This window comes from Pongo pygmaeus, chromosome 18 (genome assembly GCF_028885625.2).
Source record: "Pongo pygmaeus isolate AG05252 chromosome 18, NHGRI_mPonPyg2-v2.0_pri, whole genome shotgun sequence".
Classification (NCBI taxonomy): Eukaryota; Metazoa; Chordata; class Mammalia; order Primates; family Hominidae; genus Pongo; species Pongo pygmaeus.
The window spans coordinates 55,438,447-55,454,335 of record NC_072391.2 but is presented as its reverse complement, the minus strand read 5'-3'; the positions used below and the strand labels follow the sequence as shown (position 1 = coordinate 55,454,335).

At 38.3% G+C, this 15,889-nt stretch overlaps 1 protein-coding gene across 1 annotated transcript in view; it reads right to left on the bottom strand.

The window, feature by feature from the left end:
• The window catches only part of GINS3 (GINS complex subunit 3), a 115,129-nt gene that overhangs the window by 96,841 nt on the left and 2,399 nt on the right, over nt 1-15,889 (bottom strand). The window lies entirely within an intron of this gene.

The following is a 15,889-nucleotide window of genomic DNA, read 5'->3' as shown; positions in this document are numbered from 1 at the left end:
AGCAGTGTTGTTGTTGTAGTCATGACCTTGGGGAGGGAGAAAGGAAAAATACGGCCTGTCTGGGCCATGCTAGAGACTTCACCTTCACCAATGATGTCAATTTCTTTCTTTTTTTTGAAATGTTAGAGGAATTTATTATATTATATTATTTATTAGAGTCTCCTTTTTTTTCCTTTTATTTTTTCTCAGCTTTATTGAGGTATAATTGACAAATGAAAATTGTGTATATTTGGCCAGGCATGGTAGCTCACGCTTGTAATCCCAGCATTTTGGGAGGCCAAGGCACGTGGCTCACCTGAGGTCAGGAGTTTGAGACCAGCCTGGCCAACATGGAGAAACCCCATCTCTACTAAAAATACAAAAATTAGCTGGACATGGTGGTGCGCTCCTGTAATCTCAGCTACTGGGGAGGCTGAGGCAGGAGAATCACTTGAACCAGGTAGGTGGAAGTTGCAGTGAGCCAGGAGATGGCGCCACTGTACTCCAGCCTGGTGACAGAGCAAGACTCCGTCTCAAAAAAAAAAATTGTGTATATTTACAGTGTACAATGTGATCTTTAAATATATGTATATGTTGTGAAATGATTATACCACAATTAAGTAAATTAACATATCCATGATCTCACATAGTTATCTTTGTGTGTGGTGAGAACATTCAATATCTCCTGTCTTAGTAATTTTCAATAACGTAATATATTATTATTAACTATAGCAACCATACTGTACAATAGATCTCCAGGTATTCATCCTGCCTAACTCAAATTTTTGTACTCTTTGAGCAACATCTCCCGAGGTCCCCACCCCCAGCCCCTGGCAACCACCATTCTGTTCTCTGCTCCTGAGTTTGATTTTTTTTAGATTCCACATATAAACAAGATCATGCAGCATTTGTCATTCTGTGTCTGGCTTATTTCATTTAGCATAATATCCTACAGATTCGTTCATGTAGTTGAAAATAAATTTTCTAAACCCATAGCCAACATTATACTTAATGGGAAAAGTTGAGAGCATTACCCCTGAGAACTGGAACAAGACAAGGGTGCACACTTTCACCACTTTTATTCAACACAGTACTGGAAGTTCTAGGCAGAGCAATCAGACAAGAGATGCTCTTTATTTCTTTAAAGGAGATATTTATTTCTTTATTTCTCTCCACTTCAAATCAGTAAAGTGGAAGTCAAACTGTCACTGTTTGCTGATGATATGATTATATACCTAGAAAACCCTAAAGACTCATCTAAAAACCTCCTAGAGCTAATAAATGAATTCAGTAAAGTTTCAGGATACAAAATTAATGTACACAAATTAGTAGCACTGCTATACACCAACAATGACCAAGCCGAGAATCAAATTAAGAACTCAACCCCTTTTTACAATAGCTATAATAGCTACAAAAAAACTAAAATACTTAGGAATATACCTAACCAAGGAGGCAAAAGACCTCTACAAGGAAAACTACAAAACACTGCTGAAAGAAATCATAGATGACACAAACAAATGGAAACATATCCCATACTCATGGATGGGTAGAATCAATACTGTGAAAATGACCAAACTGCCCAAAGCAATCTACAAATTTAATGCAATGCCCATGAGAATGCCACCATCATTCTTCACAGAACAGAAAAAAACAATCCTAAAACTCATATGGAACCAAAAAAGAGCCCACATAGCCAAAGCAAGACTAAGCAAAAAGAACAAACCTGGAGGCATCACATTACCCAGCTTCAAACTATACTATCAGGCTATAGTCACCAAAACAGCATGGTACTGGTATAAAAATAGGCACACAGACCAATGGAACAGAATAAAGAACCCAGAAACAAAGCCAAATACTTACAGCCAACTAATCTTCAACAAAGCCAATGAAAACATAAAGTGGAGAAAGGACATCCTATTCAACAAATGGTGCTGGGATAATTGGCAAGCCACATGTAGAAGAATGAAACTGCATCCTCATCTTTCACCTTATACAAAAGTCAACTCAATATGGATCAAAGACTTAAATATAAGACCTGAAACCATAAAAATCCTAGAAGATAACATCAGAAAAACCCTTCTAGACATTGTATTAGGCAAAGACTTCTTGAGCAAGAACCCAAAGCAAATGCAACAAAAACAAAGTTAAATAGATGGGACTTAATTAAACTAAAAAGCTTCTGCACAGCAAAATAATAATAATAATGACAATAATAATAATCAGCAGACTAAACAGACAACCCACAGAGTGAGAGAAAATCTTTGCAAGCTATGCATCTGACAAAGGACTAATATCCAGAATCTACAAGGAACTCAAACAAATCATCAAGAAAAAAACCAAACAATCCCATCAAAAAGTAGGCTAAGAACATGAACAGACAATTCTCAAAAGAAGGTATACAAACGACCAACAAACATATGAAAAAATGCTCAACATCACTAATTATCAGGGAAATGCAAATCAAAACCCACAATGCAATACCACCCTACTCCTGCAAGAATGGCCGTAATAAAAAAAATAAAAAATTAATAGATGTTGGCATGGATGTGATAAAAAGGGAACACTTTTACACTGTTGGTTGGAATGTAAACTTTCCACTATGGAAAGCAAAGTGAAGATTCCTTAAAGAACTAAAAGTAGATCTACCATTTGATCCAGCAATGCCACTACTGAGTATCTACCCAGAGGAAAAGAAGTCATTATACAAAAAAGATACTTGCACATGCATGTTTATAGCAGCACAATTTACAATTGCAAAAATATGGAACCAACCCAAATTTCCATCAATCAACAAGTGGATAAAGAAAATGTTATATACATATATATATGTATGTATATAAAATGTTATATATATACACATACATATATGTATATAAAATGTTATATATATGTACATACATATATATGTATATAAAATGTTATATATATACATACATATATATATATTATGAGTGGATAAAAAGGAAGGAAATAATGAGCATTCGCAGCAACCTGGATGGAATTGGAGACCATTATTCTAAGTGAAGTAATCAGGAATGGAAAACCAAACATCATATGTTCTCACTTATAACTGGGAGCTGATGTACGTGGATGCAAAGGCATAAGAATGACACAGGGGACTTTGGGGACTCAGGGAAAAGGGGCAGTGAGGGATAAAAGACTACACATTGGGTACAGTTCATACTGTTCAGGTGATGGGTGAACCAAAATCTCAGAAATCACCACTAAAGAACATATCCATGTTTAAAAAAAAGAAAGAAAATGAATTGTCTTCTTTCTTAAGGCTGAATAGCATTCTATTGTGTGTATATGTACTATTTTTTTTTTCCATTCATCCATTGATGAACACTTAGGTTGCTTTCATATCTTGGCTATTGTGAATAATACTGCAATGAACACAGGAGTGCAGATATCTCGTTGATACAGTGATTTCATTTGTATACACACCCAGAAGTGGGATTGCTGGATCATAGGGTAGTTCTATTTTTAATATTTTGAGGAACTTCCATATTTCTTCCCATAATGGGTTTTATATTCCCACCAATAGTGTACAAGGTTTCCTTTTTTTCCACATCCTTGCCAACACTTGTTAGTTTTTGTCTTTTTGATAGTAACAGGTATGAGGTGATTTATAGTTTTGATTTGCATTTCTCTGATGATTAGTGATGTTGAACATTTTTTCCATATACCTGTGGGCCATTTGTGTATCTTCTTTTGAGAAATGTCTATTTCAGGTTCTTTGTCAATTTTTTTTTTTTTTTTTTTTTTAGTGGAATTTCTGTTTATTTACTTTAAATCATCTTAGTAATTACTTGAATTTTACATTTCCAGAAGTCCTTCCAAGGTAGTTTAGATATTTTGCCTTATGTTAATGGATTGAAATTATTATCTGACCATTGTTCAGGCCTATCTGGTTCTTTCCAGATAACTCTCTATGCAGATAAGTGCCTGCTTATAGCCAATAGGATATATACCCCATAGCATTGTAAGTTAAAACTCGTGCCTCCTTTCTGTGCACTATCTACATTGAGTTTTGTTTTTTTTTTTTTTTTTTTTTTTCTTTTATTGTAATTATTATTATTATTATTATTATTATACTTTAGGTTTTATGGTACATGTGCCCAATGTGCAGTAAGTTACATATGTATACATGTGCCATGCTGGTGCACTGCACCCACCAACTCATCATCTAGCATTAGGTATATCTCCCAATGTTATCCCTCCCCCCTCCCCCCAACCCACAACAGTCCCTGAAGTGTGATGTTCCCCTTCCTGTGTCCATGTGTTCTCATTGTTCAATTCCCACCTATCAGTGAGAATATGCGGTGTTTGGTTTTTTGTTCTTGCGATAGTTTACTGAGAATGATGATTTCCAATTTCATCCATGTCCCTACAAAGGACATGAACTCATCATTTCTTATGGCTGCATAGTATTCCATGGTGTAGATGTGCCACATTTTCTTAATCCAGTCTATCATTGTTGGACATTTGGGTTGGTTCCAAGTCTTTGCTATTGTGAATAATGCCGCAATAAACATACGTGTGCATGTGTCTTTATAGCAGCATGATTTATAGTCCTTTGGGTATATACCCAGTAATGGGATGGCTGGGTCGAATGGAATTTCTAGTTCTAGATCCCTGAGGAATCGCCACACTGACTTCCACAAGGGTTGAACTAGTTTACAGTCCCACCAACAGTGTAAAAGTGTTCCTATTTCTCCACATCCTCTCCAGCACCTGTTGTTTCCTGACTTTTTAATGATCGCCATTCTAACTGGTGTGAGATGGTATCTCATTGTGGTTTTGATTTGCATTTCTCTGATGGCCAGTGATGGTGAGCATTTTTTCATGTGTCTTTTGGCTGCATAAATGTCTTCTTTTGAGAAGTGTCTGTTCATGTCCTTCGCCCACTTTTTGATGGGGTTGTTTGTTTTTTTCTTGTAAATTTGTTGGAGTTCATTGTAGATTCTGGATATTAGCCCTTTGTCAGATGAGTAGGTTGCGAAAATTTTCTCCCATTTTGTAGGTTGCCTGTTCACTCTGATGGTAGTTTCCTTTGCTGTGCAGAAGCTCTTTAGTTTAATTAGATCCCATTTGTCAATTTTGGCTTTTGTTGCCATTGCTTTTGGTGTTTTAGACATGAAGTCCTTGCCCATGCCTATGTCCTGAATGGTATTGCCTAGGTTTTCTTCTAGGGTTTTTATGGTTTTAGGTCTAACATTTAAGTCTTTAATCCATCTTGAATTGATTTTTGTATAAGGTGTAAGGAAGGGATCCAGTTTCAGCTTTCTACATATGGCTAGCCAGTTTTCCCAGCACCATTTATTAAATAGGGAATCCTTTCCCCATTTCTTGTTTTTCTCAGGTTTGTCAAAGATCAGATGGTTGTAGATATGTGGCATTATTTCTGACGGCTCTGTTCTGTTCCATTGATCTATATCTCTGTTTTGGTACCAGTACCATGCTGTTTTGGTTACTGTAGCCTTGTAGTATAGTTTGAAGTCAGGTAGCGTGATGCCTCCAGCTTTGTTCTTTTGGCTTAGGATTGACTTGGCGATGCGGGCTCTTTTTTGGTTCCATATGAACTTTAAAGTAGTTTTTTCCAATTCTGTGAAGAAAGTCATTGGTAGCTTGATGGGGATGGCATTGAATCTGTAAATTACCTTGGGAAGGATGGCCATTTTCATGATATTGATTCTTCCTACCCATGAGCATGGAATGTTCTTCCATTTGTTTGTATCCTCTTTTATTTCCTTGAGCAGTGGTTTGTAGTTCTCCTTGAAGAGGTCTTTCACATCCCTTGTAAGTTGGATTCCTAGGTATTTTATTCTCTTTGAAGCAATTGTGAATGGGAGTTCACTCATGATTTGGCTCTCTGTTTGTCTGTTATTGATGTATAAGAATGCTTGTGATTTTTGCACATTGATTTTGTATCCTGAGACTTTGCTGAAGTTGCTTATCAGCTTAAGGAGATTTTGGGCTGAGACAATGGGGTTTTCTAGATATACTATCATGTCATCTGCAAACAGGGACAATTTGACTTCCTCTTTTCCTAATTGAATACCCTTGATTTCCTTCTCCTGCCTAATTGCCCTGGCCAGAACTTCCAACACTATGTTGAATAGAAGTGGCGAGAGAGGGCATCCCTGTCTTGTGCCAGTTTTCAAAGGGAATGCTTTCAGTTTTTGCCCATTCAGTATGATATTGGCTGTGGGTTTGTCATAAATAGCTCTTATTATTTTGAGATACGTCCCATCAATTCCTAATTTATTGAGAGTTTTTAGCATGAAGGGTTGTTGAATTTTGTCAAAGGCCTTTTCTGCATCTATTGAGATAATCATGTGGTTTTTGTCTTTGGTTCTGTTTATATGCTGGATTACATTTATTGATTTGCGTATATTGAACCAGCCTTGCATCCCAGGGATGAAGCCCACTTGATCATGGTGGATAAGCTTTTTGATGTGCTGCTGGATTCTGTTTGCCAGTATTTTATTGAGGATTTTTGCATCAATGTTCATCAAGGATATTGGTCTAAAATTCTCTTTTTTTGTTGTGTCTCTGCCAGGCTTTGGTATCAGGATGATGCTGGCCTCATAAAATGAGTTAGGGAGGATTCCCTCTTTTTCTATTGATTGGAATAGTTTCAGAAGGAATGGTACCAGCTCCTCCTTGTACCTCTGGTAGAATTCGGCTGTGAACCCATCTGGTCCTGGACTTTTTTTGGTTGGTAAGCTATTGATTATTGCCATAATTTCAGCTCCTGTTATTGGTCTATTCAGAGATTGAACTTCTTCTTGGTTTAGTCTTGGGAGGGTGTATGTGTTGAGGAATTTATCCATTTCTTCTAGATTTTCTAGTTTATTTGCATAGAGGTGTTTGTAATATTCTCTGATGGTAGTTTGTATTTCTGTGGGATCGGTGGTGATATCCCCTTTATCATTTTTTATTGCATCTATTTGATTCTTCTCTCTTTTTTTCTTTATTAATCTTGCTAGCGGTCTATCAATTTTGTTGATCCTTTCAAAAAACCAGCTCCTGGATTCATTGATTTTTTGAAGGTTTTTTTGTGTCTCTATTTCCTTCAGTTCTGCTCTGATTTTAGTTATTTCTTGCCTTCTGCTAGCTTTTGAATGTGTTTGCTCTTGCTTTTCTAGTTCTTTTAATTGTGATGTTAGGGTGTCAATTTTGGATCTTTCCTGCTTTCTCTTGTGGGCATTTAGTGCTATAAATTTCCCTCTACACACTGCTTTGAATGCATCCCAGAGATTCTGGTATGTTGTGTCTTGGTTCTCGTTGGTTTCAAAGAACATCTTTATTTCTGCCTTCATTTCGTTATGTACCCAGTAGTCATTTAGGAGCAGGTTGTTCAGTTTCCACGTAGTTGAGCGGTTTTGAGTGAGATTCTTAATCCTGAGTTCTAGCTTGATTGCACTGTGATCTGAGAGACAGTTTGTTACAATTTCTGTTCTTTTACATTTATTGAGGAGAGCTTTACTTCCAAGGATATGGTCAATTTTGGAATAGGTGTGGTGTGGTGCTGAAAAAAATGTATATTCTGTTGATTTGGGGTGGAGAGTTCTGTAGATGTCTATTAGGTCTGCTTGGTGCAGAGCTGAGTTCAATTCCTGGGTATCCTTGCTGACTTTCTGTCTCGTTGATCTGTCTAATGTTGACAGTGGGGTGTTAAAGTCTCCCATTATTAATGTGTGGGAGTCTAAGTCTCTTTGTAGGTCACTCAGGACTTGCTTTATGAATCTGGGTGCTCCTGTATTGGGTGCATATATATTTAGGATAGTTAGCTCTTCTTGTTGAATTAATCCCTTTACCATTATGTAATGGCCTTCTTTGTCTCTTTTGATCTTTGTTGGTTTAAAGTCTGTTTTATCAGAGACTAGGATTGCAACCCCTGCCTTTTTTTGTTTTCCATTTGCTTGGTAGATCTTCCTCCATCCTTTTATTTTGAGCCTATGTGTGTCTCTGCACGTGAGATGGGTTTCCTGAATACAGCACACTGATGGGTCTTGAGTCTTTATCCAATTTGCCAGTCTGTGTCTTTTAATTGGACCATTTAGTCCATTTACATTTAAAGTTAATATTGTTATGTGTGAATTTGATCCTGTCATTATGATGTTAGCTCGATGTTTTGCTCGTTAGTTGATGCAGTCTCTTCCTAGTCTCGATGTTCTTTACATTTCGGTATGATTTTGCAGTGGCTGGTACCGGTTGTGCCTTTCCATGTTTAGCGCTTCCTTCAAGAGCTCTTTTAGGGCAGGCCTGGTGGTGACAAAATCTCTCAGCATTTGCTTGTCTGTAAAGTGTTTTATTTCTCCTTCACTTATGAAGCTTAGTTTGGCAGGATATGAAATTCTGGGTTGAAAATTCTTTTCTTTAAGAATGTTGAATATTGGCCCCCACTCTCTTCTGGCTTGTAGGGTTTCTGCCGAGAGATCCGCTGTTAGTCTGATGGGCTTCCCTTTGATGGTAACCCGTCCTTTCTCTCTGGCTGCCCTTAACATTTTTTCCTTCATTTCAACTTTGGTGAATCTGACAATTATGTGTCTTGGAGTTGCTCTTCTCGAAGAGTATCTTTGTGGCGTTCTCTGTATTTCCTGAATCTGAATGTTGGCCTGCCTTGCTAGATTGGGGAAGTTCTCCTGGATAATATCCTGCAGAGTGTTTTCCAACTTGTTTCCATTCTCCCCATCACTTTCAGGTACACCAATCAGACGTAGATTTGGTCTTTTCACATAGTCCCACATTTCTTGGAGGCTTTGCTCGTTTCTTTTTATTCTTTTTTCTCTAAACTTCCCTTCTCGCTTCATTTCATTCATTTCATCTTCCAGGGCTGATACCCTTTCTTCCATTTGATCGCATCGGCTCCTGAGGCTTCTGCATTCTTCACGTAGTTCTCGAGCCTTGGTTTTCAGCTCCATCAGCTCCTTTAAGCACTTCTCTGTATTGGTTATTCTAGTTATACATTCTTCTAAATTTTTTTCAAAGTTTTCAACTTCTTTGCCTTTGGATTGAATATCCTCCCGTAGCTCGGAGTAATTTGATCGTCTGAAGCCTTCTTCTCTCAGCTCGTCAAAGTCATTCTCCATCCAGCTTTGTTCCGTTGCTGGTGAGGAACTGCGTTCCTTTGGAGGAGGAGAGGTACTCTGGTTTTTAGAGTTTCCAGTTTTTCTGCTCTGTTTTTTCCCCATCTTTGTGGTTTTATCTACTTTTGGTCTTTGATGATGGTGATGTACAGATGGGTTTTTGGTGTGGATGTCCTTTCTGTTAGTTTTCCTTCTAACAGACAGAACCCTCAGCTGCAGGTCTGTTGGAGTACCTGGCCGGCCGTGTGAGGTGTCAGTCTGCCCCTGCTGGGGGGTGCCTCCCAGTTAGGCTGCTCGGGGGTCAGGGGTCAGGGACCCACTTGAGGAGGCAGTCAGCCCGTTCTCAGATCTCCAGCTGCGTGCTGGGAGAACCACTGCTCTCCTCACAGCTGTCAGACAGGGACATTTCAGTCTGCAGAGGTTACTGCTGTCTTTTTGTTTGTCTGTGCCCTGCCCCCAGAGGTGGAGCCTACAGAGGCAGGCAGGCCTCCTTGAGCTGTGGTGGGCTCCACCCAGTTCAAGCTTCCCGGCTGCTTTGTTTACCTAAATGAGCCTGGGCAATGGCGGGCGCCCCTCCCCCAGCCTCGCTGCCGACTTGCTGCTTGATCTCAGACTGCTGTGCTAGCAATCAGCGAGACTCCGTGGGCGTAGGACCCTCTGAGCCAGGTGCGGGCTATACTCTCCTGGGGCACCGTTTCCTAAGCCCGTCGGAAAAGCACAGTATTCGGGTGGGAGTGGCCCGATTTTCCAGGTGCCGTCTGTCACCCCTGGAAGGGGAACTCCCTGACCCCTTGCGCTTCCCCAGTGAGGCAATGCCTCGCCCCTGCTTCGGCTGGCGCACGGTGCGCTCACCCACTGACCTGCGCCCACTGTCTGGCACTCCCTAGTGAGATGAACACGGTACCTCAGATGGAAATGCAGAAATCACCCGTCTTCTGCGTCGCTCGCGCTGGGAGCTGTAGACCGGAGCTGTTCCTATTCGGCCATCTTTCTCTTTGTCAATTTTTTAATTGGGTGATTTATTTTCTCGTTATTGAGTTGTTTGAGTTTCTTATGTATTTTGGATATTAACCTCTTATCAGAATGTATGGTTTGAAAATATTTTTTCCCATTCCATAGTTGTCTCTTTACTCTGTTGGTTTTTTTATCTTTTTTATTTTATTATTATTTTTTTTTTGAGATGGAGTCTTCACTCTTGTTGCTCAGGCTGGAGTGCAATGGCGCAATCTCGGCTCACTGCAACCTTCGCCTCCCAGGTTCAAGCTATTCTCCTGCCTCAGCCTCCCGAGTAGCTGGGATTACAGGCATGCGCCACCACGCCCGGCTAATTTTGTATTTTTAGTAGAGACAGGCTTTCTCCATGTTGGTCAGGCTGGTCTTGAACTCCCAACCTCAGGTGATCCACCCACCTCGGCCTCCCAAAGTGCTGGGATTACAGGTGTGAGCCACCGTGCCCGGCCCTGTTTTGTTTTCTTTCTTGTGAAAAACAAACAAACAAACAAATAAACAAAAATGCTTTTTAGTTTGATGCAATCTCATTTGTCTATTTTGGCTTTTGTTGCCTGTGTTTTCAAGTCAAATCTAAAAAATCATCACCCAGGCCAATGTCAAGAAGTTTTCCTTTATGTTTTTGTCTAATAGTTTTATAGTTTAAGGTCTTAAGTTTAAGTCTCTAATCCATTTTGAATTTATTTTTATGTGGTATGAGATAATGGCCTAATTTTATTCTTCTACATGTGGACATCCAATTTTCCCAAGACCATTTATTGAAAAGACTATTCTTTTCCTATTGCATGTTCTTGCCACCTTTGTTGAAGATAAATTGACCATAAATGTATAAATTTATTCCTGGGTGCTCTATTCTGTTCTATTGGTCTATATGTCTATTTTATGGTACCATACATATATTTTGAAGTCAGATAGTGTGATGTCTCCAGTTTTGTTCTTTTTATTTAAGATTGCTTTGGCTATTCAGGGTCTTTTGTGGTTCCATATCAATTTCAGGATTTTTTTTCCATTTGTATGAAAAATGTCACTGGAGCTATCTCCTGATGCCATGTAAGACATGCCTTGCTTCCCCTTGGCCCTCCACCATGATTGTAAGTTTCCTGAGGCATCCCCAGCCATGCAGAACTGTGAGTCAATTAAACCTCTTTTGTTTATAAATTTAAAAAAAAGAAAAGAAAAATGTCATTGGAATTTTGATAGGGATTGCATTTGATCTATAGATTGCATGGAACTTTTAACAATATTAATTCTTTCAATCCATGAATATAGGGTATCTTTCCATTTATTTGTGTCTTCTTCATTTTTTTCAGCAACATTTTATAGTTTTTAGCGTACAGATCATTCACCTCCTTGGTTAAATTTATTCCTAAGTAATTTTTATGCTATTATACATGGGATTGTTTTCTTGATTTCTTTTTTAGATAGTTTATTGTTAGTGGACAGAAATGCTACTGGTTTTTGTATGTTGATTTTATATCCTGCCACTCTACTGAATTTGTTTATTAGTCCTAACAGGTTTTTTTTTTCTGCTTTCCTGAGGCTCAAACCTAACAGTTTTTTTGGTAGAATCTTTAGGGTTTTCTATATATATAAAGTCATGTCATCTTCCAACAGAGACAAACTTACTTCTTTCTTTCTGATCTGGATGCTTTTTATTTCTTTTTCTTGCCTAGTTTTTCTGGCTAGGACCTCCAGTACTATTAATATATTTAATTGAAATGGTAAAAGTGGGCATCCTTGTCTTGTTCCTGATCCTAGAGGAAAAGCTTTCAGCTTTTCACTGTTGAGTATGATATTAGTTGTGGACTTGATAAATAATATTATCTCATAATATGACTTTTATTATACTGAGCTATATTCCTTCTATACTTAATTTGTTGTGTTTTTTTAATCATGAAAGGGTGTTGAATTTTTTTGAATGCTTTTCTCCATGTATCAATATGATAACAATTTCTATGCTTCATTCTGTTAACGTGGTATATCAGATTTATAGACTTGTGGTTGATGAACCATCCTTGCATTCCAGAGGTAAATCCTACTAGATGATGGTGAATGAAAGAAACCTGTGCTGTTCTCCTTGGAGAAGAAGAGGAACATGATTGGGGAAGGACCAATAAGGGGCTTCATATATACTCCGTGGTGACATTCTAACATAATTCATAAACTGGGTTGCAGGTACCTCAGAATGTTGTTGCTTTTGTGTTTATGCTGTTTTTGATACACATTAAATGTATTCTTTTGTATATACAAAATGTTCCACAATGTGTTTTTATAAAAACTCTATGAACATTAACCATGATGAAACACAAGTTTACTCTAACAAATAATTGTTTTCCAATGACTGCTGCTGTTTTTATTGTTGAAAAGACCTTACTGGCACTAGTCATTGATCAGACTTGGAATTAAAATGCTTAGGCATGAAAGATACTCCAAGCGCAAGACCTGTGGATCAGTAAGGGTTTTTTTGGTCAGAAGCAACAGAAACTGTCTCTGACTAGCATGCGGAAAAGAAATGTGCTGATGGGATTTGAGATAGAACATAGAAGCTCCAACTCTCAGGGAGGAAGAGCTCCTGATGTGGCAGCAGAGCCAACAGAACCTGCTGTTGGCCTAGCGTGGCAGCTCCAGCTGTTACACTCTTTCTGTCCCCTGGCTCAAGACTCAAATCCAGAGATGAGGGAATCTGGCAGGGCTGGTTGCAGGTTTACCCTGGGCCTGTGGGACTATCAGGTCTGCATGGCATTATAGCTCCAACTCACAAAAATGAGGGGAAGGTTAAAAGAGGTTCAGTGAAGTGTAAAAACAGTGATGAAAAACAGAAGTGTAAATACCGTAACTCAGAAAAAGAGTGGCTGAAGACTCTAATGTGAATCACTTTCACTGGGACATATGAATCTGAGAGTAGGATGAGTTCAAGCAAGCAGCCAAAAACTTGAGTGAATAAAGCCAAACAATAGAAACCAAAAATCCAAAAGTACAAACAGTAAGCACAATGACTACCTGGAAATTATGTTTTGCTCGACTGGGCATCCATTAGTCCAGCTTTGAGTGTGTACTATATTGTGAGGCTCTGCCCCTTCAGCTTTGAGCATCACTGCAGACTAGGTGATCTGAGACGACCTCTCACTGCAAAACAGTGCAGAGGACACACTCTTTGAGTTATCCTTGCTCCCACTAACTTTAGGAGAAGATTCCGAGAAAAATGAGCTGCTAACCTCTGGGAGAGGAGGGGTTGCCTTAGGGGCAGCAGCACAGCTGTTAAAACACTTTACCAGCGGAGAGGGTAGGAAGCCAAGCCACAGTCCCTGGTTAGTGGCGCACTCTGGTGACCAGTAGAGGCAGAAGCAACTTCTGTCAGGAAGAAAATGTATCCAAGTTAGAGCCCTAGATTAGGAACAAAAAATGAATTCACAATTATTAGGAAGGCACACAGGAAATGCAAGCCACGTTGTGTGAGAGTAGATGAAACTAAAAACATTTGGAATCCTCCTCTCCCCCAAATAGCACATCTTGGAAATGTTGAATACCAAATATAAAGCAGATATATATGAAATGGTTGCAGAAATAATGGATGGAATGACACAGATGAGCTCCTGACAAGATGCAACCAGAAACAAACAGGGAGACTTAAAAACATGTCTTCTAGAAATAAAAAAATTGAATGTTGAATTTTTTAAAATCTCCAGAGGATGGTTGAACAGAAAATTAGACAAAGATGAAGAGAGAATTAATAAACTGGAAGATATGTCTATGGTAATCACCCAAAATACAACACAAAGTGATAAAAAATTAAAATATGAAGGCTTTGATGAGATATATGAAGGATAGAATGAGAAATTCTAACATATATCTATTTGAAATCCCAAAAGTATAGACAGCCTGAAGATGAGGCAATATTTGCAAAGATAAAGGCTGAGATTGTTTCAGAACTTATGAAAAAATATAAATACACAAAGCTAGAAAGTATAATATATCCTAAAATAATAAATTCAAAATAAATTAATGCTTAAAGTATCATAGTAAAACCATAGTACACCAAAAATGAAAGAAGTTCTTAACAGGGGCCAGAGGAAAAGGACAGAGCACCTATAATGGAAAAACAATTGGATTTCAGAGAGACCTTAAACAATGGTACTCAGAAGACAGAGAAAAAGCACCCCCAGAGAACTGACAGAAAATAACTCTTAACCTAGAGTTGTATACCCACAAAACTATTTTTCAGAAAGGGATACCAAAAAAAACATCTTTACATTAGGAAAAACAAAAACATTTGTCATCAAGAAGCTTGTACTAAAGAAATTTCTAAAGACTATTCAGGGAAGAGATATTCAAATCTAAATAATTATTATCTGAACAAAATGATAAAGTATAATGTATGGAACTAAAATATGGAATGAGAGCATGAGCAGAAGTTTAAAGTATTTTAAGTTTGTAGTATTATCATGAAAGAGTTAAGATAGTAATTAATGTTAGAGGTGATTAAGTTAAATGTGTATTTCGAATGTTCATTGCAGCACTATTCACAATAGCAAAGACATGGAGTCAACCTAAATGCCCATTAATGATAAATTGGATTTTTAAAATGTGGTACATATATACCATGGAATATACACAATGCAATACCATGTAACCATAAAAAAGAATGATACCATGTCTTTTGTAGAAACAAACATGGATGGAGCTGGAGGCCATTATCCTTAGCAAACCAATGCAGGAACAGAAAACCAAATACCGCATGTTCTCACTTATAAATGGGAGCTAAATGGTGAGAATACATGAACACCAAGAGGGGGGCAACAGACACTGGGGCCTTCTTGAGGGTGAGAGGTGGGAGGAGGGAGAGGAGCAGAAAAAATAAATCAATAATCCCAATAAACATAAGAGGAGTATGCGTATCAATTAAAAAGACAGAGGCCCGGCACGGTGGCTCACGCCTATAATGCCAGCACTGTGGAAGCCTGAGACAGGTGGATCGCTTGAGCTCAAGAGTTCAAGACCAGCCTGGGCAACATGGCAAAACCCTGACTCTCCAAAAAAAAAAAAAAAATTATCCAGGAGGATCACTTGAGCCCAGGAGGTTGAGGTTGCAGTGAGCCGAGATCGCATCATTGTACTCCATTTTATAAAACTGTTATGACCAGAGGCTTTCAGGAACCTACTCTTGTTATTTCCCCAAGGAACAAAAGTTCAGTACTCATTAATTCAGTGTTTGTCAGGACTTTATAAAACATAGCTACAGCGAATGATGAGAATCAACCGTAGTTCAATTTACCAAGAATAGTTGACAATTCTAAACTTGTGTATCTGGGCGAAAATAGCTTCAAAACACATAAAGCAAAAATTGCTATAACTATAGGGAGAAATGGGCAAATTCACTAGTATAATAGGAGGCACCTTTCTGAATGATCGATAGGTCAAGTAGACAAAAAATCAGGAATAATTCAGAAAATTTGAATAGCACAGTCAACAAGTTTGAGGATAATTGACAGATAGAGACAGTACATTTTCCTCAAGCAAACATGGTACAGGTACAACAATTCTTATCACATATTAGGCCACAAAGCACGTCTCAGAGATTTTGAAGATTTGTATTACACAGATCACATTCTCCAACCAACTGGGTTAGAAGTCTGTATCAAAAAGGTAAATAAAACTAGTCATATGTTTGGGAAATTTAAGAACACATTTGTAAGTAGCTCAAGAGTCAAACAATAATCACAATGGAAATATAAAAATAGAACTGAATGATTAGGAAATCACAAGGTATCAAAAGTTAAGAGCTACAGAGAAATGGTACTTAGGGG